Source organism: Camelus bactrianus, chromosome 7, assembly GCF_048773025.1.
Source record: "Camelus bactrianus isolate YW-2024 breed Bactrian camel chromosome 7, ASM4877302v1, whole genome shotgun sequence".
NCBI lineage: Eukaryota > Metazoa > Chordata > Mammalia > Artiodactyla > Camelidae > Camelus > Camelus bactrianus.
Genome location: NC_133545.1, coordinates 42,374,990 through 42,400,211, shown reverse-complemented (window position 1 = coordinate 42,400,211; position 25,222 = coordinate 42,374,990).

The following is a 25,222-nucleotide window of genomic DNA, read 5'->3' as shown; positions in this document are numbered from 1 at the left end:
ATGATGTTGAGCACTTTTCATGTGCCTGTTGGCCATCTGTGTCTTCTTTGGAAAAATGTTTATTCAGGTCTTCTGCCCATTTTTTATTTGGATTGTTTTTTGATATTGAGTTGTAGAAGTTTTTAAAAACATATTTTGAATATCAACTTCTTACTGGATTTAACATTTGCATATATCTTCTTCTACTCTGTAGGTTGCCTTTTCATTTTATCGGTGGTTTTCTTCATTGTGCAAAAGCTTTTAAGTTCGATGTATTCCCAAATGTTTATTTTTGCTTTTGTGGCCCGTGCCTAATGAGACATATCCAAAAAAAATATTGCTAAGATACACCAAGGAGATTACTGCCTATGTTCTCTTCTAGGAGTCTTATGGTTTCAGGTCTTACACGTAAGTCTTTAATCCATTTTGAGTTTATGTTTGCATATAGTAAAAGAAAACAGTCCAGTTTCATCCTTTTGCATTTGGCTGTCCAGTGGGAAATAAATTTCTTGCAATGTAAACACTTCAGGCTGAGGGAATTCAGAGAGAATCTTGAATCATTGCTATTTTTGTATTTCTTCTTAAGAAAGGCTACAAAACAAAGCATTGATTGACTTAAGATGGAAATAAATGTGACAAAATTACAGTGTGAATGGAAGAACAGATCACACATGCCATCATCATTCCCCCATTAATTAGCCTGCAATGCTCAGCATCCTGATCAGGCAGGATTCTTCCCCGCCAGAAAATCCCATTAGAGTCAGAAATTCAACCAAGCATGTTGCCACTGGGTGGCACAATTGGAAGTCTGTAAAGAGATCTGGGCTTTAAAAGAGCACTTTTCCCTTCCTCCTAAGAACTGGGATTTATAAACACAAAAGCTGCTGCCCATTGTGATTGCTTTTTCTTAGGGACTGTTTATAAAAGTGAGGGAGTCTGTGGCCTTTCAAAGCGTGTGGATTTCACATGGGACATCTTTGTGTTGTTATTTGATATGAAATTAACTGGAGTATTTTTCAGATTTGTCTTCTTTTTGATCTAGTAAATGCAAGTAGTAAGAGGCAGATTTTGAACATGGTTACAAGCTTGTTTGCTGGGAAAGTAGCTATAGCTTTTATGCTCTGGCACAGTTCTGTTTTCTTTTTATACAAGGATGTGTAGAATGGTAGATGCTTAATTGCATGTAGCTGTTTAAATTCAAATTCAAATTCATTAAAATAGAATAAATTAAAAATTCAGGCCCTCTGTCACACTAGCCACATTTCAATTACCCATGTGACTAGAGGCTACCATATTCTTCAGTACAGGTAGAGAATGTTTCCATCATCACTAAACGTTCTATTGGACAGGGCTGCTAATATCCTTTTCTTATTGTCTTCAAAAGAATAGAGAAATAATGGATGTTTTCTGCTCTTGCCACTGGAAGTCCTGGGGGAGAGTTATTCACTAGCATTCATTGTGCAATTTGAACCAAAAAATACATATTTGATTAACATCTACTGCATATTAAATAGATATATTTTGCAATCCTGCAACATTGTGTTACCAAAGTTTAGGAGCTAGAGTAGACTAATACACATATTGGATAATATGTTTGATTGATATCAAAGTTATCTCAAAATTGAATTTGCATAGTATGTATTATAAGAATCAGCTCAGAATCTATATCATTAAGACTTCAATAGTTAAATGTAAATATGCATTGATTTCTAATCTCCACAGGTCCATTTTCATGTAATGTGTTGTCTTTTTTTTTTTTTCTATGTTGCCTTTTTGATCTCTGTCATATTCCTTAACCATTTTGTTTTTTTTTAACTGCTTTTTTTTTTTAAACGTTAGGTGTTTCATTTCAGTCATGCAGAAAGGGCTGCTCCCTTTCCTCAACCTCTGACTCTCCATTACCTCGAAGGGGACTGCTTAACTATGCTCCCCACCTTCCCCACCTAATGCTGGCTCTCAAGCTTTGGCTCCCACTGAGGATATCATGTTTACATGCTGACTGCACAGGCTGTGAGAATATAATTTGCTTGTCTAATATTTGTGGCAACATTCAGAAGTTTTGATTACATTTGTATGCTTTTGATGAAAAATGAAAATTTCAGGCAATTGTGTCCTTTTCTTGACTGTGTATGCCCATCTCCAGGGGACTGGGTGCCTGGTGGATGACAGATAAGATTCAATTCTGTAAACGGTTATTGAATATGTCTCTTGTGCCAGGCCCTGGGGTTGTTGGTACCTAGGGGTAAAAAGGTATATTAGGACATAGTCCCTGCTTTAGAGGGGTTCATATACTTGTAGTGAAAAGACCCACATTAGAAGAAAAAACCCACTGAACATTTTATTTTGCCAAGAATTTTTGGAACTGTGGATAGTCTGTGCCAAAATTGGTTGAGTATCAGTGAGTGATTTAATATGATGAAACAGATTTCACAAAATGTATAGGGAACTAATCTCATTTTTTAATACTCATCGCATCTTTCTCTAGGACAGTGGTTTTCAAACTCAACTGCACATTAGAATCTCTTTAAGAGCCTTTGAAAAATACTGATACTCAGGGCTGACTTCTTGAGCTGTGGTTCTAAGTGTGGTCTGGAGACAAACAGCATTAGCATAACCTGGGAACTTGTTAAAAATGCAGGTTCTCAGGCCCTGCCCTAGACATATGGAATCAGAGACTGGGTTTGGGGCCCAGCAACCAGTGTTTTAAAAAGCCCTTCAGTGATTCAGATGATTACGGAAGTTCAGAACCATTGCTCTAGAGATTCTGATTTAATTCATCTGGAGCACGGTCTAAGTTTTGGTCGTTTTAAAAGGCTCACCAGGTGATTCTAAGGTGTGCACAGATTTGAGAACACTGCCCCTAGGAGAAAAGTTGGTTAAACTTCCCTTTTGATTTGGAACAGTCCATGTTGGCCTGACATCAGAGAACCAGTTGCTTCAGCTGTCCTTGGATGGTGGTCAAACTGTCAGAAAGAGACTTTCGGCTTTTAAAGTACATGAGGGCAAGAACCCACTCACTCTAGCAGAATTCAGAATTGACCAAAGCCTTTAATAATTGGTCAGTAATCCCCTAATAATCTGGGCTGGGTCCGAGATTCTGCATTTTCAACAAACTCCCAGGAGAAGCTGATGCTACTGGCTTGGAGGCTTTGAGTAGTAAGTTAGAAATTAAGACTGAGGTCCAACTCCAGAACTGCTGAATCAAGATCTACATTTCAATAAGATCTCTATTGTCTAAAGGTACTCTGTACTCTAGAAGAAAAGAAAGCATTCTGATTTCTAGAAGATACAGCCTTGAGATGAATTTTTGTTGTGCTAGGGTTTGTTTTGTATTCTCTAAAAGAGGATGAGTGAGGTTGTTGTGATGTGATTGGGGTTCTAGAATTACCACCTAATGTGACAGAAACAATTGTCAAGACACATTTTCTTAAAAAAAAAAAAAGTTAACTATGTTAACTATATGAAGTGATGAATGTATTAACTATCTTGAGCTTGGTAGTTATTCTACAATGTATATGCATATCAAATTTATCACATTGTATACCTTAAATATATACAATTATATTTGTAACTATTTTTCAGTAAAATTTTTAAAAAACTTCTTTGGATTTGGTGTTTATTCTTAAAAAATTTCACCTTGAGATAAAATCCCTTGGAGGTTTGGTAAACAGGAAAAATGACTGAATGGAGTTACACCTTTGATTTAACTTTTTTTTTGAAATTGCTTCAGAAAATAATGTGATTGGGTTGGAAATTTTAAAAATAAACTCAGCGTATCCGAATGAATTAGAAATTTTAATCTTTTATAATAAAAGTGGTATATCATTTAAGCTAAATGTGGATATTATTTAAGTTGGAAATTATTTAAGCTAAATGAAGTGTTAAATTATAATACCCCTATATATCACATAAAATATCAATCCTCTAGTTTTGAAGCAGCAAATAAAAAGCTGCTTATTTCACATCACATTAAGCATTTCATTAATAATTTGAGGGTTGGGGGGATTGATTTTAGCTCCTACTGAGAAGAAACACTAATGTCAAATTATCTTAGAAAAAAACATATCATGTATGATTTCCTTTAGTTAATATCACTAGTTGAAAATCTGTCTCAGTTTGATTGACTCATACCTAGGAAGATCAAAATTTACAGTGAACTTAGTGTTTTTTTAATGTTTAATTTAAAAAAAATCCAACTATATAGAATATAATTATCTAAACCATGGAGAATTTAGAGTTGGAAGAGATCTTAGATGTTGAATCCAATCCCCTCATTTTATAGATGAAGACGCTGAGAGCCAGAATGTTTTTGTGCCTCTTCCAAAGCCCCAGACAGCTGGGATTTGAGTGGGTGGGCTGGGGCTAAGAGAGGCAGGAAGGGCCTTGATCATCCTGCTAAGAAATTTGTAAGGAAGGCACGACCTTTCATCTTCCGTGGAGAGCCAGCCCCTCTTTCTAATGCAGAAAGCAGGCTCTAAAGCACCACCTTTAAAGACCAATGTGGAAAATCACGTTAGGAGAGCAGAAAACCACATGTGTTTGGCTTTGGACTCACAAGAATTACAGAAATCACCCTCTTCTTTGCCCACCAATTATGGTGATTAAATTACTATAAAAATCAAACTTGAAAGAAAGGGAAAGCTGTTATGCTATTTCACAAGATGATGGCAGAATACAGGGCTGCTCCCCCACCTTCCCTCACCAATCTTTTTTTTTTTAATTCGGAGCAGAGATCTAATTTGCTAGTCTAGTCAGAATTACTTGCAGCTTGTCCAATTCCACATGTTTGTACAGTATCTGTTTAGCAAGCAGGCCTATCGTGAACCTTATCTATTTGGGTTGGTGCTGCCGGCCCTCGCAAATATAATGGTTGACTGGCCCAATTCACAGGCATCATTTTTGAGGCCAGTTGAAAATCTGGGCCCTCACTTCCAAGCTGGCACAGTTAACTAAAACCCAATAGAGAAACAAAGTAGCGTACGATTACAGTTTCATTTTACTACAAGAAAAAAAGCAATAAAACATTCTTTAAAAGCACTGTAACAATAATCAAGAGGGAAGAATTATTCTGCCTTTATCAAGTCAACCCTCAAGCATTTTAATGTAGAGAGACTGCTGTCTTTGGTTTCCTAACTTTGCCATATGTAAAAATATACGAAGACCTAATAAATATCTAGACGCCTTCTGATTAGGCTGTTTGACACAAATATTTGCATGGTTGTTGAAGATGAACAGGAATTGTATAGTGTGTTGGAACTTCTATGAGTCAATAAGAGGACTGATATAAATATCCAGTTTTGCCTTTCTCACTTTTTAAAACCTTATGGAAACAGTCCAAAATAAACACATATACATACATATTTAACTTAATGCTATTGCAAATAAGAATTTGAGAAATGTGGACCTGATTAATGTTAACTGGATTTTATATCTTATGCACAAGTGTTCAAAAATAAATTTTAAATAAATGCAAAGAAAAATACTCATTTAATTTACCTTGGCAATAAAAGTGAAATAAAATAAATATAGTTTTAATATAAAAATCAGGCAATCTTGTTAATAAGAGAATAAACAGCTCAAAAGAACAGCTGCTTTTTTATGAGTTCAATATTGGCATTCAAAATGCTATAATCCAGCTCAAACACACAAATGAAATAGTGTTATTATAGTACATGATAGCAAGAATAAACAGAGGGCTTCATCCTATTTTCTTTATCTAAAAGTCTTTTACTAAAGATGTGATCTCAGTGTCAACCTAAATAAAGAGGTAAACTGAGGCAAGCTGGAATTACCAGAAAGTGAATTTATTCAAGAACAGTAGAAGGAATGCCATTTGGAAAATGCAAACTATAGCAAGTTACCTTTGAAGGTTTCGGACTGGCTGTATTCATGGGTAAAGAGTGCAAAGAGAGGGAGGTCCAGCCAGAGCCCAAGCAGTAAGTTCATTGGCTTGAGGATGGGAGAGATTCTTGCCAGATGTTCATTGATCAGGAGATCACTCTAGGTCTTCCGTCAGTCAGGTCTTTCCAGGAAATCAGTCTTCAGAAACTAAGTTCATTCTTCTGGAGGGTGCATGCATCCTCCATATTCTCTGTTTCCTACCCTCAAGTGCCATTTTACACTGAAATCCTTTCACACCATGCATCCAACTCCTTGTCCCAGTCACAGGACTGGAGGCTGTGTGAAAATCTGTCTAATGACCAGCATGTAGAAAATGTTCAGCTTTGTAAGTAAGCAAAGAAATGATTATTTAAACAAGCTATTGTCTTTTCTCCCTATTAAATTTCTCCTCTTTTTAATTTTCTGTGAGCCACTCTGGCAAATAAATTAAACTCAAGGAGGTAGGTAGCTGGAATCTCCAATGTATAGCCAGTGGGTTACACACAAGTAACACAAGAGCACAAGTAACAATCTGGACTTGCAGTTGGTATCTGAAGGGTAGGGGTAGTCTTGTAGAACTGAGCCCTTAACCTGTGGGACCTGACGCTGTCTCCAGGTTGACAGTGTCAGATCTGAGTTGAACTCTAGGAGCTGGTGTTGGAGAATTACTTGGTGGTGTGGGAAAATTACCCCCACACATTGGAACAATTATTCATTTATTTACTTATTGATCGACTGACACTATCTTGTCAACTAATTCAAATGATACAAAAGTGTATAAGGTTTCCTCAGCGGTCACAACTATTGTTATGTTACATGGGAATCTAGATATCTGTCTACGCATCTAAAACTTTGTATGTGTGTGTAAATGAACCTGACATACACTTGCTTTTTTTTTTTTTTTTTTTCAAAAACAAGATCATTCTTTTCTACAACTTGCTTTCATTTAGTCATTTTGGTGCCCATATCAACTTAGGTTAATTGCAGTTTTTCATTCTTACCACCAGTGCTGCAGTGAATATCCCTATATGATACGTTTGTGCCACCTGTTTGAGAAGGCCAGACTCTTTCCTGGGTTTTAGCTGCAGCCAGCCAAAGTGTAATTAATTGTGGCAGTTGCTGTTTATGTCTATTGTCAGCAGAAATCCACCGTCAAACCGGACACTAGTTATAATAGTTATCATTTACTAAGTGCTCCCTATGTGCCCACTGTATTAGTCATTTGTGTGTCCCCATTTTGCAGAGAAGGACACCAAGGCCATCCCTTATAGCCATCTTCAGGTCCAACCCCACCAGCACTGGGCCAAGTCTCTCCTGACCATGGCAGGAATCATATCAGGACCTGCATCTTCATTCCAGTATAAGGCTATCATTAGTCTTCCAGGTCCTGTAGTTAGTTGCGACTTTTCCTGTTTAGTCCTTTTGATGGTTAATTTTCTGTGTCAGCTTGGGTGAGACACCAGATATTCGGTTAAACATTATTCTGGGTATTTCTTTGAGTGTGTTTTTAGGTGAGATTAACATTTAAATCAGTGGAATTTGAGTAAAAAATTGCCCTCCGTAATTGGATGGGTGGGCTTCATCCAGTCAGTTGAAGGCCTGACTAGAACAACAACAAAAAATAGAACTTTGAGCAAGAGACAATTCTACAGCAGACTGCCTTTGGACTCAGACTGGAATATTGGCCCTTCGGAGTCTCCAGTCTGCCAGCCCACTGTGCAGACTTTGGACTTGCCAGCCTCCATAATTGTGTGAGCTGATTCCATATAATAAATCTTTCTCTCTGTACGTATACACATCCTATGGTTCTGTTCCTCTGGGTGACAAGAGATGGGTGATGAACACATGCTTGTATCCCTGGCTCAGAGTTTGTGCTCAATAAACATGAGTGGCATTAGTGAGCCTGGGGCACCTGCCCACACAGCCTTAGCCTCCAGGCGTCATCTTTTCTCCTGATCCCACCACATGTGCCCAGCTGGTTTGCCTGGCTTTTTGGTTTGTGTTCCTGATTAATTCCTACTATCCTCTGCTGGGGGAGAGGCTTGTCCTTGACCTAGGCCTCCCTGGCTGACATCCTGCTTAACCCTCTCCAGCTTCCCAGTTTGAGGTCCTGGTTGGTGCTGCTCTGCCACCCAATTACTGAGCTACCTGATTTGATTTTGCCAATGCCAGGAGAGTCCACCTGCCAGTCCTTCCACCTCCAAGGCTGGCTCCTCCTGGATCCTGATGCTCCCTCCTAGGAAGAGCTCAGGCTTCCTCATACCCACTGAAAATCATATTTGGATTTAGGTACAAAGACCTGCCTCCCTCACTTGCCATTTCCAGAGCAAGCCATATCCTTGGTGACAGCTTCTGGCTCTGCATGGGCCTCTTTGGTCCTGCCTCCCTCCTCTTCCCTCTGATTTCTGCCACTGCTGTCTCAGCATGCCTGACATGAGACCATCAGAAGGGCAGGATATACATCTGCTTAACCAGCAAGAAGGCAACAGAGACTATAACAGAGGCTCAAACCAAGGGCTGGGGATGTTCAGAGAAGGGAGAAAGTACATTCTACTGGAGGAATGAGAAAGACTTCAGCGAAGGTGGCTGAATTGTGTTGGGCTTTGAAACTAAGCCAGATTTCAGCAGGAGGAGCTACACTGGAGAGTGGACACCGAGGGCTCAACAATGCAGCATGAGCTCAAAAGGAGTAAAGGATGCAGAGTCTGGATAATGGGGGTCCTGCGGGCTGGGAAGGGAGAGTGGTGGGGTAAGTCTGGGGAGAATGGGAGAGGCTCATTTAATGCAAAAATTTACTCAGAAATAGAAAGGAAGTGTCCCTTTGTCCCTTGACCAGATTCACTTCTGCAAAATAATCAGTGAGGTACCTTGTCCCAGAGTTCATAACACAAGGATAAGAAAGCAACATGTTTATACTTTTCGGATGGCTGTTTCATGTAGGAGCTCTGGTCTAATAGTTTAAAGGACTAGATTCGAGTCCTGGCTAAACCACTAAAGAAGTGGAAGAGCTTTGAAGGGATCTCAGTTCCCTCATCTGGGAAACAGGGGTGGGTGGAGTGAACTGGATAAGGTCTAACATTCTTTCCAGATATGAAATTTTAGGAGTTTGATACAAATTTTGCTCTCAGGAGTAATTACAACAGCAGAGTTACATGTTTACATACATATTTGTATCAGGATTTTTTCATTATAAAATTTCCAACATACACAGAAGTATGTTTACTCAGTTGTTAAGATCTTACCACATTTGCTTCATCTGTTCCTCCCCCGCCCTCTCTCTTTTTGGTTGGATTACTTTAAACACTGACATCACGTCATTTCACCTCTATGTCTATATGCTTCTTAAATATTTGGATATTAAATTAAAAAAGAACTACAAAGTCATTAACACATTTAACAAAAAGAACTTTGAATCTTCTAAGATTCAGACCATAACAGAATTTTCCCAATTGTTTCAAAAATACATGTTTACTGTTGTTTTATTTGAATCAGGATCTACACATAACATTTGGTTGCTAAGTCTGTTTAATCCCTTTTAAAGAACAGATATTTTAAATGCTATGAAAAGTGTTCTTATGAGACCAGTGAGGGAGGGCTGAGGCAGCATTTAAGAAGACAGTGCGAACAGCATTTTGACCAGGCTCCCCTTAGTTGGCTTCCCACCTGAGGAAGGCAGGGACTGCTTCTCTCTCTCAATTCTTTTTTCATAGACCCTTAGGCCCTTAGGCTCTATTTTCAAAGAAATAATGCAGAGTTTTAGCTGTGGCTTCATCCTCAAAATGGATGGGAACTGAGTAGTTAAAACCTTGTACAGACTTGGGTTTGAATCCCAGTTCAGGCATTTATTGGCTCTGTGAAAATGAACAAGTCACTCAACCACTTCAAGCCTCAGTTTTTAATCTGTAAAAATAGGGATGGTAGTACTACCTATGTCATACGGTTGTAGTCGAGGCTAAATGAGGTAATTAATGTGAAAGTACCTGGCAAAAGGTAAGCCTGGGGCCCTGTGTCTGGAGATTCTGGGTGGCCAGGTATTGGCATTTTTTTAAAAAAAAAGCTCCTCAGGAGTTTTGGGTGTCAGGGTTTACAACAGCTGAGATATGTTTCAGCTCCTTTACATAATTCAGTATCGCCCAGGGGTCAGGCCTGAGTGTTGGGTTCCTCATTTCCAAAAAGGAGATAATGCAGGCCAAAAACCTTATGAGAAATCATGAAATTACAGGGTTGAATGGCCATCCGGTCACTCATCAGTTGGTTGTATACTCTTTGTATTATTCTTGCCAAGTGGCAGTGTAGGCTAGTTTCCCCAACTTTGGCGAGCATCAAAATCATCTGGAAGACTTGTTAAAACCCAGACTGCTGAGCCTTATACCCAGAGTCTCTGAATCCATAGGTCTGGATGGGGCCTGGGGATTTTCATTTCTAAGAGGTCCCCAGGTGATGCAGCTGGCCTAGGGGTCGCACTTTGAGAACCACTGATCTAGGCAAGGCTTGAACACCTACAGAGACAAAGAACTTCCTACCTCATGAGCCTGTTCACCCATCTTCTGATAGCCTGTTGCACTGATACTTTTAATCTGCTTGAAAGTTCTTTCTGATACTAATCTGAAATCTGTCTTCCTCCCCTTATTACCCATAGGCTCTTTGTCTTGCCTCTTTGATGGTAGAGTTAAAAATTATTCATTCTAGCCTTAACAAAGAGCATTTTTGTTAGCCTTGGTTTGTGATTCACTATACTAAGGAGAAAGGAGAACCTGACTGTACTGGTACTCTGGAGGCATGGTAAAAAAAAACTTCAGCCATTCTAAGGGGAAAAAAAAAATCTGGTCTTCTGTTCCTGGGATAAAACTTCAATTACACACATGTATTTTAAGTGCTCAGGGTGCTTCAGGAGTGGAAGAAACCCAGGTGAACAGCCACTTTAGGAACACCTTTGGAAGGCTGGAATAGCTGCTCCCAGGTGATGGATATGGATTTTTAGTGATGGACAAATCAGGGCTCCTTGATGGTTCTACCACAGCTTTGTGGACTTATGACCATTCCAGCAATGAAATGCATATTTTGGCACCCATGCAACTTGCTCAGGAAATAAAATTTTAATAGACATATATCTGAAAGTTTCTAGCACTTGAGGGAGATTTTGAGATTTATTCTAGCATACCATACAATGAGTTTTATTGGGACCTGCAAAAATATATAATTTTAATAGGAATAGGTAAGCACAAAATCTTGACACCACTGAAAAAATACTGGCTATGCCAAAGCAACCCCCATAAAAGTTTGCAGAATGTTTCAGAAAAGAATTATTAGGGGCTGATTTTTTTAGTGAAGCTTCAACCAGGGCCTCATTTTTAAGGAAACATCTATGTTTCTGAGGAAAGAGTAGGCATTTGCTGTCTTTGAAGTGAGGCCATCCTGCTGATTTTTGTAGCTATGTGAGGGAAGATCATGGATGCTGTTTTGTGCATATTTGGTGAAAAATCCTAAATAATCATTAGAGGCACATCAGCCTTATTCAATCAGAAATGTTTTAGGAAAACACGTTAAGGTGAAATTACTATTTCTCTTCTGGATTCAAAGAATGGAAATTTAACTAAGCAAGTAGGCACTTTTCTCGTGAAGACGGTGCTGTCCTCAGGGCGCATCTTGACCGCTTGGCTGGAGACAAGGTGGTTGACTGCGCGGTGCGCATCTTTGTCCCTCTCAGTATAGAGCTCTAAAGCACCGCTCCTTCGTGACCTTTACATTACTGAGCTGCATTTGCGTTACCTTTCAAAAATGGGAGAGTAATAACTGCCCCAAAGATTGTTATGAGATATAATGTGATGCTATATATACACGCTCAGCATACTTAGCCTGGTGACAAACCATCACCTCTGTGCTAGTTCATGTATTTTGGGGTAAGGGTGAATACATTGTGGAAAGAAAACCAGGTGGTCACTTTCTGAAAAGGAATACTGCCCCAGGTCACCACCATCTCTTTACTGAGAGCCGACAACCGTTCTTCCCAAACTCTGTGCCCTGGATTACTGGGGTCCAATGAATCTTAAGAAGTATGTTGTGGGGGGAAAAATAAAAAGTCCTCTAGGGCTGATACATTTGGCAGAAGTTGCTAACAAGCGTATTAGCATATTAAGGTCTGTGAAGAGCCCAGCAGCAATTAAACCTGCTCCACGTTGCTGAAGGAAGCATTTTCAAAGCTTATTCTAGTGGTAGGAATCTATTTTCAATAAGCCTATTAACACCCTGGGTGACACTGTGCCTCAAGGGACAGTTTGGGAGCTGCTGATGGAAGGGAGGAGAGACTTTGTCCTTGCCGCTTGGTGTGTGGATCCAGCCCATAGTAGGTGTGGAATATACTTGGGTTATATGTATGTGTCAATTTCTTGATGATTCTTGCCAAAACAATGACTTTCTGAGGCCACAATTTGCTTGCACTGTCCCCACGAACAGGGAACACAGCACAGATCCTTCCCACCTGCCGCTCATCCCCAAGTCTCTGTGCCTACAATGCTTCCAGGTTAAAGAAATTCATTGCACAGACTCTGGGCTAGCCAAGGTCTCAGTCTGACAAGTCTTTCTGGAGAAGTCACAATGAGGGCTGTTTGCCCCAGTGGTCCAAAGCAGAGGTGGCTGCCTTTTGTTAATCCCTCCCCTAGGTCAGACCTGACCTGAGCGGCGGCCGGGTGCCAGGGAGACCTGAGGAAGAAGATGCTTCCAGCAGGGCTCCGCAGACAACTTGTTCACCAAAGGCAGGCAGGAGACTGAATGAATGGTTCTGTTCTTCAACAACAGATTTCATCATTGCGAGGTTCACACGGGGCGTGTTTTTATTTTGTTTTCCCCTGCAGTTTCAATCCTCCTTCCTCTCAGAAAGGAATCTTTTGTGTTTGGCCTCGTCTGGAGGCTTTGGTAAACTTCCTGCCTTCACCAGCCCTTGATTCACGTTCGTGTGTGGACTTGCCGTGGTGAGGGCACACTCCCTGACAAGTTTTCCCTCCCTGGGCTCTGCACCTCGCCTGGCTACACATCTTCAAACGTGTTCCCTTCCAAGGAGAAATGAGCTGTTGCCAGAGACGGGCTCTGTGACACGGAGGGCTGGCTAACTGGCTGGCTGCCCCGAATGATAATCTGGAAGCGATCAGTGGAGGAAAAAGATAACACAGCTGTGATTTTCAAGGAGACAGGTCTCAGCTTTTCTACCTGCCAACCACGTTTCCTCTGAGGAGTTTTTCCGAGAGTGCTGTAAAAGAGACCTTTTAATCTTGTTTCAAAAGCCTGGAGACCCAACTCTTTCCAGATCTGGGGAAGAAAGCAGGCCAGGGAAACGTGTGTTGCCGAGAAGCCTGGGTTTATAGGGAAACATAGCAGAGGGAGGGCAGTCAGGCAGGCGAAATGCCATTGCAATTCCGTGTCTTAGCTCTGCATGTGCTTGAGAAGACTTGGTGCCCTTGGCCTCCAAGTGTTTTTCACCCACAAGTATGATACAGTTTTGGGGTGGGGGCGGAGGGTGTTTCAGAGGTTGATGAACATAAATCTGTCAGTGGGTGATTTTCAGACATCTGCCTGGAGCCACTGCAGACAAACACAAGAGTTACTGGAGTCACGGATATGCCTGATGATGCCTGGGAAAACCTGAGCTGAACAGATCACCTGGGAGCCTGCTGGGCCTGGGAATAAAGGCTGTCAGTAATAAAGAGTTTATCATTTAACTTTAGATCTAAAAGCAGAGGAGAAAAAGAAAGAGAAAAATCAATCAGATCAAGAGCTTGAGAGTTAAGTATTGTTTTTGTTAGGAGTCAATGAATGCTATAGAAACACAGTCAGATCCTGGCAGTGTCTGCATACATGGGGCATCTCAAGTCTCTCCTGCCACACCAGGCTGGCTTTAGCTTAGCAACAAAGCCTGAGCAGTCCCCAGGATGTGGTTTCAGAGATTTACTCAACTGGGGTATTTCATCTTTCTTAGGAGGTTAACTGGCAGATTTTGTTTTTGTTTTTGTTTTTAATTTTTGTTTTGTTTTGCTTTTTTTATAGCAGACATTTCTGCTGCTTTAGTGCAGCACAGTTGATTCAACAGCTGTTGCTGTGGTTACTTTAAAAAATATTTCTAAAAAATTCTTGATTCACAGTGTGGAAGGCAGCTGGGTGCCTGGGGTTTCTCCAAGCCTCAATATCCTATTCTTTAAAATGGGGTTAAAAATACTTGTCCTGCCAAGTTGCTGAAAGAGCTGGCCCACAGTAGGGACAGCAACAAATATGAATTTGCCTCTCATCTAGTGCCAACTTTTCATTCTGAAGATAAGTCATGATTTAAGAAGCTGGCATACTTATGGAATTGACATCCACATAGGTATTTGACAAGAGCAAAAGAAGACCCCATGTTTTATAAGATCCATTCCATCTCCTCCCGACAGAATTTAACTGGTGATTATCTGTTTTTTTTGCCGCCCGTGTCTTGCTTGGCTTCAGTTTCTCCGCGTTGCACAGTGCTAAACTGCCATCTCACAGGAAAAGGTTGAGAAATGCTGTGCACAGGGTTCATGTTACCCTGTGAGAGTGCAACGTGGAGAAATCTCCACCAGCATGAAACCAGAGTGGGCAGAGCAGCGACAGCCTTTGAATCAGAGACGGATTTCTGGCCATTTCCCATGTGTCACAGAGCAAATGGCTGGTTTCTCCTTTATTCCACTTGGGGCATCCCATAAACTTCAAATTTCAAAACACAAAACTTCAAACTTCAAAACACACGTTGGGTGGGCAAGGGGAAGACCGTCTTCCTAACGTCCTTGACTTCCTGCCTCTCTGAATTCCTGCAGCACCAATAGCTGATGCTGTGCTATGTGCATTAGGAGGTGGAAGAACACAGGAGCTAAAATCAGTGGCTTTGTACTTATTCAGACAGACATTTGAAGCTCAACTTCACGATCCACGGGTATACGGTATGGGGCACATTCGTTTACTTTTCTAACTCCTAGTTTCCTTAACTTCCTCCTTCACGGCCATATTGCAAGGATTAAATTAGGTGATATAGGTAAAATATTCTGCACAGTGCATCGCACATTAGTAAATCTTTGATACATGTTCATTAACAATAACATAGAGTGTGTTTTAGATCATTGTTCAGTATGTCACACTAATTTCTTCATTTTGGTTTTAAGGACCTTAAGGAGGATTGCATCTCCTGTTTCCTGAATCCCACATGGGGTCAGCGCAGAACTGACTGAACACACAGTGTAGATGGTCACTCAATATTTGAAACATTGGTCCATAACAACAAAGCAAAGTCAACCGTTAGCAGAGGGTGATTGGACTTAGAATTTGCTTAAGACTAATTTTTTGAAGGTTCCAAATACATTTCTTGAATTTGCCAGTAATAACGTAACAGCGGTATTTTCTAATAAATCCTTAATATTTCCAGCCAATTTTTCCAGATAAATGAAGTTATCTAGTTACAAAACCTGCCAGACATTCCTCCTATTTATCTCTAGGATTTTTTTTTTTTAAGTCTGGAATGGTTCTGACATTGAATTACCACAGTCCATGTTTCTTTTCTATAAATTCTTTGATATTAAGCTTGTTCCCTCAGTTCAGATGACCACAGAGGGATGTTCAATATGATACGTGAAGGTTGTATTACTGATAGAGCCAATTCACAATGCATTGGTTCCAAGAACAGGCGGCAATAATGATGCCGCAGCAAACAAGATGCAGATGTTCTAGAAATAGCTGTTCCAGCAAAAAGTGTGTTTCAAAAATAAGTGCTATTTCTAAGAGTATGTGAAATTCTTTTCTAAGTTTCAAAGTAGGTTTACTGCACACCTTGAGGTATTAGTGGGTTAAATCAAAAGTGGAGGTATTATTTAAAAAAAACTATGATTAACAATAAAAATATTTTCAACCTTATTGACTCTTTACAGGGCTTCATTCTCAGACTTGCCCCGAGAGAAGAGCTGGGCCACTTAGCTTGACCTGGGGTGCACGTTCAGGCTGGAAGAGACTGAGAGGCAGAACCAGTTTCTGGTCCAGGAATTGTGCCAAAAATGTCCTGCATTTAATTGTACAGAGTTAAAACTGGACTCTTAGAAGAGACATATGACACCATGCTAAACTCTAAGCTGCTATATTGGAGAGGGAAAAATTTCATAGTTCATGAAAATCTAATTGCTTAGGCTTTTCCATATTGACCACATAACACCTTGAAATGATTATGTGGGGAAGAAAAACAAAAAGTATCAGAAAAGTCCTCCCAAACAGCCTCTACTCAGCTGATTCTGACTCTAGGCTGACATTCTTATCTGCAGCATTTCAATCAATTCAGCTAAAGGGAGTGGCTTATCTGTATGTAAAACGTGCTAATCCACTTGGCCAACTGACACATGAGGCCATTCCTACACTCTTTTCTAGTTTCTTTGATGTCAGGGCTAGAACATACCTCAAGACCTGAGCCCTACCTTGGGAAGGACAGAGAACCATAGGGTAAAACCTCGGAAGGAAGAAAAAGGCAGCCCCTATCAGATCTGTCATATTACCTGGTCCATAGAGAAAGCCTCTGGGTCAAAGGGCAATTGACCAACTAATCATTGATTGGGTTTTGCTCACTGGTGAGGCCAAGAGGGCTTGTTTGTCTTACAGATTAATCCCTGTATGCTTTATTTATTCTTCACTTGTACCACTCATTTACATAGGATACCTCGACCCGTATGTAAGCGAGAGTATCTTTACCAATGTTGGTAAGTTACAGGGTAGCCTTGGGTAAAGAGTGAAGTTGTATTATCCTGTGGCTCTCAATATTCCCAGTGGAAGGTAGATAGTATTTTCTTTGTTACTCTCTGAACAAACAATAAAGAGGAGACTGGATCTTCAGGCCTTCATGGAAATGCCACTTCCAGCTCTCAATCTGCATGTGACCTCCACTGCCCAACCCCCACTACTCAGAAACGCCCCACAGTATCCTCCTCAAGACCAGGATTAGCACCATAAAGATAGGAGAGATCACCCTGGTGTTTGCTTCTTCACTTATTATTTACAGTTTGTTTTAAGTGTTATCCTATGTGTTTAAAGATAGTGTTAACTAATCAAAGTTTTTGGGTGGCAGGGGTCAAGTAACATAGCTACACTTTTTAATATTTATTCTAATGGAAGTAATTCCCCTCTATACGTCTTTACTACTTTTTTTTTCTTTTAATGTAATCTTAATGTAACTCCAACCCCACATATCCAGCACAGATTGGAAAGAATGTTGATGTCTGATGAGAAAATGATTCTCTTCTCAAAGAGAAGAAAACTCCGCCATAGGGAGCCCAGGGGCTTAAACACCAGAGGGTCCTAAGAAAGCTGGTGGTCGCAGAGACAGAGACTTACACAAAAATATTGGCCACACTGGCCTCTGTGGACTTCCTTGTCAGGCTTCTCTTGCTTTCTGCTGAATTACAGCTCTGGATCCTGCCTGAGTCCTAGTGGCCTGATTTGCATAAAAATCCTGTCCTTTGTAAATAAATAGCTAGCTCCAGAATTTAGCAAATATGATGATTGTTTAACATTAAGGTTTCAGGCCAAGTGCAGGCTCATACTCTCAGCTGAGATAATTACTGGTGAGTGAATAAATTATGCTTGCCTATACTTGCAAAGATAACATTTTAAACATCAGAATTCTCACTTCATACTGCAAAATCAAGATTATTTAACACTTCCTTTAGTTGCAGGTTACTAAAGCAGAAAGTTTTATGTGTAGGTGGGCAACTATAAGCAAAGTGAACTCATATTCTGCAAGTTCTATATAAAAATAACATCTTTCAAGATTAATAAAGATACAAGCACAAGTATATATAATTAATAAAAAATACAGAAAGGTGGAATAGGAAGGTGTGGAGAATACAGACTCTGGAGCAAGACTAGCTGGCTATGAATCCTGGCACTGCCACTCACCTCCTGGGAGACCCTGGGCAAGTTATTTCACCTCTCTGAGCAAAATGGAGCAATTATAGTACTTACCCCAAAGGATTGCTGAGAGGTTTAAATAAGTTAAAATATGTAAAGCACTTGGAACACTGCCTTACAGTTAGTGCTACAGAAGTCTAATTTTCTAGTGTAAGCATTCTTTTGTCTGCCTTCTCTTTTTTCTTACCCCTTCTCCCTCCCCCTTCCCTCTTGTCTCCTCCTCCTCCTACTGTTCCTCCTGTTCCTTCTTCTTCTGTCATCATCATCATCATCAACATCATCTGTACGAAATGTCCAGGGCTGGCTACATAATTTACAGGCACAGTACAAAATAAAATTGCAGGGCCTCTTGTCCAAAAATCAGGGAAAGGCCCTTTCCTTTCTTTTGTGGTCTCTCTCTCTCACCTATCATAGTGTTTACTATCTAATAATACATTCCCTCTCAAACACAACGATACTCCTGTGGTGAGTGCAGACCCTCACAAATGCCTGGGGACCCTCCCTGTAACTTGGTCACTATAAGTGTGCCCCTAACTCTGACCCTCCCCGTGTTTGTGCCTAACCTCCCAGCAGGGGTGGGGGTTGAGAGAGGTCACTGGGCAGGGGTGGAGGATCGGGGTAGCAGGGAGCCCTTTCTGGGGAGACAGGGAGATGGTGGGAGGAGGGACTGCAAATGAGCAGAGGCTCCAAACCCTGGCAAATGCTTTATTGTCCCATTGGATTTCACTTACAAAAACACATTCAAAGATTAAATTAATAAGAATTTTCAAGACAGTGATCACAGACCATTAAAGCCCCAAGTGTCGGCCCCCTTCTGAGCACAGGACCCTGTGTTACATGTCCATGAAGCTGGCCCTGAAAATAGCTGAATAAATGTGAAATTCCTTAGCAGTCAATTAAAACCCCATTTTGATTATCAAGTGATTAGTTTAAGATGTGGAAACTGGATTTTGTTCTCAGTTTTGGTGAGGCCAACACAAACTGGGTAAATCATTTTATTCATTTGTGAAACTCAAGGAGTGGAAAAAAAAGGTATGCATTAACCAACTGGTCTACCCCGAGAGATACAGTTATAAAGTCTTACAAAGATCTTTGTGCTTTCCTAAAGAAAAGCATTAGGTCAGCATTTTCCAAAGAGTGTTACTTGAAAAAAGGGTTCTGTAGGGAAAAATTGGGTCACTAGGTAAAATAAAATTAATTGGTTTTTAAAATCAAATCAAATCAACACTATGTAAAACTAAATTTTTTTTTCTGAATTATTTACCTTATGTTTTACTTTTTTCTAATTATTCATCTTAGATTTTGGGAGGAGCAGGGAAACATGGGACAAGAGTCCGTCTAGCAAACTAAGATGTTATCAAATTTCAAAATGAATTTATCTTGTAATTAAACTCGGCCTCACAGTTCTTTAACCAGCGATCTGTTCTTTCAGCTTCCATGGCTATCCACTCCCAAGACCACATTTCTAATGCTTTCTTTCTGTCCTAACCTAGTACTCACTAGCAGTTTATGGACCTTGTTGAGTTCTCCAAACAACTGACCACTTTCAGTCCCCTCCACTAGTGCCCTCACTTCCCTCCATACCCAGCTTAAATGCCCTGTTTCACCATTATGAACATTATTAACATCCTTAATTCTTGCATACTCATCCCCACTGAGCACGGCTGGCAGATCCCTGATCTTGATTAAAACCATAAGAACATACACTGTGCTGGCACTTGGCTGGAGCAAAACTCATCCCTGTGCTGACAGTTGTCACTTTAAACTCTTGGTTTCAAATCCCAAATGGACAGTCAACATAGCAGCAGTCATATTTACTTCACTTTCCCACTCTTCAAAGTTACTATTTCATATCTTCTCCTCCTCACTCCCTCCCTATTTTTATCTTGTGACCCTGTCTCATTTTTAAAAGATTTTTTTAAATTGAAGTATAATCAGTTACAATGTATCAATTTATGGTATACAGCATAATGTCCCAGTCATGTGCATATATACATATATTTGTTTTCATATTCCCGGTCTCATTCTTCTTTGGGAAAACAGAAGCAGCCAGGTAGGAATTCTCTTATTCATTCTATCAGTCAATCTATGTATAACTCTTTCCCTTCCCACCTTATATCATAATAAAGTGTCCTTGTTTCATTCTATCAAAGACTGATTCGTACTCTGTAGCTGTCCCCTTACTTTTCAGTTCACTAACTCTAGCAAATATCTCCTCTGCTGTATCACTGCATCACAAATGTCCCCACTCTGTCTAGGGGGTATACAACTGGAACAAAAAAATGTGCTCTAATATATCTGTGTAAACAACAAAATAAAACCCAGACTTTCCTTGGCTCCATTTATTTCTCTAGCTTCTGCTCCACTTCTCTGCTCTTCTTCCTAGCAAATCTTCTTTAAAAGTTGCCTTCAACTGCTGTCTCCACTTCCTTGTCTCACATTCTCTGCTTAACTCATTCCATTTGGATTTCTGTCCTGGTTACTCCTCCTGAGACTGCTCTTGTCAAGGGCACCATTACCTCCATGTTACCAAACCCAGTCGTCTTACATTGTATGACAGTTCTTCATTTTAAAATCCCTTTAGAAAAATCTTGACTTCTGTGATGCCACTTACTCCTGATTTTCCTCCTGCCTTGCCGGCTATGCCTTCTCTGTCTCTTTTGCTGGCTTCTCCTCCTGCTAGATGGTCTCTGAGTGTTGGAAGTTTCTGGAGCATATTCTTGGGTCCTCTTCTAGTCCCAAGAAATATTTTTGCCTGTGGGTGATCTCATCTAACTTTAAGGTCTTCAGTATAACCCACATACCAATGATTACCAAATCTGTGTCAGTAACCGACTTTTACTTGGAATTTTAGATTTTCCGTACCCAACTGTCTCTGTGACATCATCACATGGATAGGGAGCTCAAACTCATCATGGCTTTTGGAACAGAACCTTTAACATTTTTTTACCTCCCAAATCTGCTTCTCTCCAAACCATCTCATCTCAGTAAGCAGCCCTGTCATCCACTTAGCTGCTGAAGCTGTAAATTTAGAATTATCTTGATTTTCTCTTTTCTTTACTATTTTATGTCAAATCTACCAGCAAAAGCTATCAATACTCTCTTCAGAATACATCCCCAAACTGCCCACTTTTTCCACTTCCAATCCACCACTCTGCCATGTGCTGTCATCTTCTCCAGACTGAACAGTTGTAATAACTTCCCAATTAGTTTCTTTGCTTCCACTCTCACACCATTTTAATCCTTTCTTCACAAAGCAGCCAGAGAGATGTCTGAAAAAAAAAATCTAAATGAGAGCACACTCAAAACATTCCAAAGGCTTCCTATGACACTGAGAATAAAATCCAATCTTCTTGTGCTGGTTATAAATTCTACCTGCTCTATACCCCATCAATGTTTCCATTTATCTCGCATAACTCTTCCTGTGCCCCTGGGCATACTTCAGCCACACTGGCCTTCTCTGTTCCTCAGACATGACTGGGTCATCTTACCCAAGGAACCCTTGCCGTAGTTGTTCCCACGGCCCGGAGTTCTCATGTCTCTTCTCATTCAGTGGCTTCTCCTTCTCATTCAGATATTGGCTTACGTGTCATCCTTGTTATTTATATCACTATGGAATCATGAGTTCCTATTTTATTCAGCATGTTATAATCAATCACTAGCATTATTCATTTTGCTGCTCAAATTGTTCCAGATTTGGCCATTAGGATTCTCTTCAAGTTGCTTCCTGTGTCCTTTTGAGATGTCTCTGTTATTCTTTGAGTACTTTATTATGTTCTGGCACAAAAAGATGTTTTAGGCTCATTTTGTACTTTCTTTGGTATCAGCCATTCCTTCAAGGAGCTTTGATTCCTTTTAGTGGAGAACGGTATTTAGTAACCAAGATATGGGCTCTAGATGTGCCCACCGCTACTGGAGTATCATTGCTTTTAGGCCTTCTCTGTAGACAGAACTAGGACGCTGTCTGTCTGTCTGTCTATCTGTCTATCTATCATCTATTTATCTATCTAACCATGAGTTCACACTGATACAATTCCAGTCGAATACTACATACTTTTTTCTAGCCAATTCCCTTTCTATATTTGTAGTTCTCTTTTCCAACAGTGAGAAACCCATTAGCTTTGATATATTTATTTGCTTAATCCCACCGTATGTAGCTACTCTTCTGGCCACACAGACTGTCTCCTCAGCCACACTAAAGTCCACGCAAGTTGAGAATCCATGCTCTTAGCCCTAGTGTTGTTCCAAATCAACCACTTATAGCTTTCCAGTAGATATTCATTCATTTGATCATTCTTTCATTTGTTCATCTGGCAAATGTTTACTGAGTATCTTGCCTACGTCTGGCACAATGCTGAATGCTGTGGATACATCACTGAACAACCAAGGCAGCCAGAAACTGACCTCATAGCTATTACCCTAGACCATGTGTCTCTGCTACAGACATACTTGTTTTTATTAAAATTTATTTTTTAATTCAAGTAGAGTCAGTTTACACTGTGTCAATTTCTAGTGTACAGCATAATGTTTCAGTCATACATATAGATGCACATATTCATTTTCATATTCTTTTTGGTTATAGGTTACTGTAAGATTGTTTTTATTAAAATTTAAAGGTGGTTGTACACATGTACCTATATACCTATGTTATATATAATTCTTATTCTAGAATTGGGGCTCAGTCATTCTTCACATACCCATTTGCAGTCTCCATGAGGTCCCAACTTAAAGAATGTTCTACGTAGATATATGTGGATAAACATATCGATAAACACATCTTATTTGGTAGACTTTATCTGGCTCTGATTCTGAAACAGAGGAGGCATAACCAAGTAAGAATGTGTATTTCTCTCTGGTATGTTATCTGTTAACCATACCAAGAGTTACACACTTTAGCTTCAAATCTGTGAATCTGCATTTTGTCATATATCTCAGAGTGACTTAATGACCTGATTCATTATATTGCAGTAAAATACAGTGGGTTCTTACAAAGGAAATGAAGTTCAAATATATAGCCCTAATACTCTTCTGCAGGTCAGCAGTGTCCCTTGAACATAGTAGGTTTTTGATAACAATGGGTTACTTTAAAAGTTCTATATATATAATTTATGTACTGCTATAGTACGTGTTGATTAAGACACATTAACAGTTATTTCTTGCTTGTCTCCACCCTGCCCACTTATCCTACAGTTTGGCATTTCTGTTGCCTTTGTAATCCAACCCTTTGAGAGCTTTTAATTTTTTTTTTCATTTTTCTATTTACTGTGGCCACACATCCTGCTGAAGAGTCTTGGCAAAAACATCCTTCCAATTTTTAACATCTGTAAATATAGGTTTTCAGAATTACACTGGAATTAATTCTTACACCTCCCCCTGGGAGAGAAAATGCTAACACAGATAGTAGAAACTGTTTATGAGGCCTGATTAGTGGCAGATAAGATGGCTTCTAAGAGACTCAATTTGGGGATAAATGAGTTACTTTATTTGCCATTTCCTTTAAAAAAAAAAAAACAAAAACCAAGTCTGGTTTTGTTCAGACCCCTTATTACATTTAGCTTCTGTTCTCATAATCCATCAAAACTACTAGCTGAAAGATCAAAAACAAAAATAAGCGTTCCTGTTTTGAAGCATACTATTTAAATAACTGCAACACCCCTTGAACATGTGGACTTATCTTCTATCTGCTTCTAGGACTGCCAGCAAACTACAGTCAGTTGTCTGCTGCATCCATTGAACTCTGAGGAGTGGATGAGAGCAAGCCACTCTTTTTGGATGGAAACTCTTCATAACTGTATTCAGTTGAAGCCTGAAGTCTTCATTGGTTTTAGCCTCTCATTTTAGTAAAATTCAATTTGCAAACTTTTCTCATGACCTGTCATGCCTTTGGTTGGCCACAAAAAAGGAACTAAGAAATGCAGAGCAACTGAGACAGACAAAAGATGCCCTTGCTGTCCAAAGTCTCTTACGTGCTCATTTCCAATGATGATAAAGTAAGATTTGCTGAGAACTTATTCTCTGTACAGATTCTTCCAACTTGAGGTGAAATCCTTCTAAATGCATGCTGTACACCACCAGTAGACACTCTGCTTTTGGAAGGGCTTCTCAAAATTTATCAAAATTAATCACTGGGGAGAGAGTATTTAAAAAGTAGATACAGGCCACCACCAGGGATTCGATTTGCATGTTTAGAATGGGACTCAGAATTTTTTTACAAGTTCCTGGTATAATTCTGTTGTGATAGATCGTACTTCAAAAAACACTAGAGCACTGGGGGAGGACTCTTGGCTGTCACAATATCCACCTTTATGTGACAAATAACATTCCTAGAAAGCTATATGCAAACACATTTTTGGTGAAGTCAGTAGAATTCTGTGACTGACCCTATCCTTTCTGAGAGGCATTTCTGATTTGATGTCTGTAAACAGCACTCGAATGTAACCAGCAAAGCCCTCTGCACAAAGGAATATCTTAGTGGTTTACTTTGTAAGATCAAGAATACATTTCTTATGTGAATACATAATCACCCTCTAGTAGGTAGATATGGATTAGCATGTGGGAAGTTTTTTTTTACAGAAACGGAGCAATCATTCTCAGATTCACGAAACAATGACAATTGTTGAATCTACTGGCTGAAATCCCTTCTGTCCCCGTTTCTGCGTTATTTTCTGTTCTTCATTATAGATACGGTTATAGTTGTGCTGCTAATGGATCGTAGGCTGGGATGGGGGCTGTGTTTGTGATTGTGTTTCCAACAGCGTCCATCTTTGGGGAGCTCACCCTCACATCGGCCTTCCAGCTACAAAACGGGGAGACACTGGGGAGAAGAGTCTGAGTTAGAGCCGTTGCTTCTCGAGCTGGCTCTGGGCCCAAAGCTCCTGCACTCAGAAAACAAACCCAGATTCAAATTTTAAACATTCATAAAAATGAGTATGGTGATATTTTTGACCTGCTGCCAACTTGTTTAACCTTTTTTCTTTCTTTCTTTCTTTTTTTTAAAAATCAAATTGCTGGAATATGGTGTGTGAGATTTTAGAGCCAACCTTTTTTTTTTCTCCTATTGGAAAAAAAGTTCCCCAGAGTGAGAAACTTTGTGTCATGTTTTAGCCATGAAAGGGGGCTGCTTTCTCATTGTCAATGATAAAACTGCAATTCTCTGCACATAATGTGACAATTTATGCCCTTGGCATCTTACAGTGTTAACAGGCCTGGGGAGCATAAATTCTCCTCATGCTAAGACAGAAGTGGTCCTCACGACTTTGCTGTGCCATCCCATGTGGCTCTGGTCGGAGAAGTAAAACCAAACCAAACACATTCAATAAGAGCAGATGCTTAAGTACTTTTTAAACCAATGGCTTTGTGGAGCTGTTTTTGCTTAAGGAGAGAATAATTTGAAACACCTTTCCCACCAGTTCATCCGCCCAGG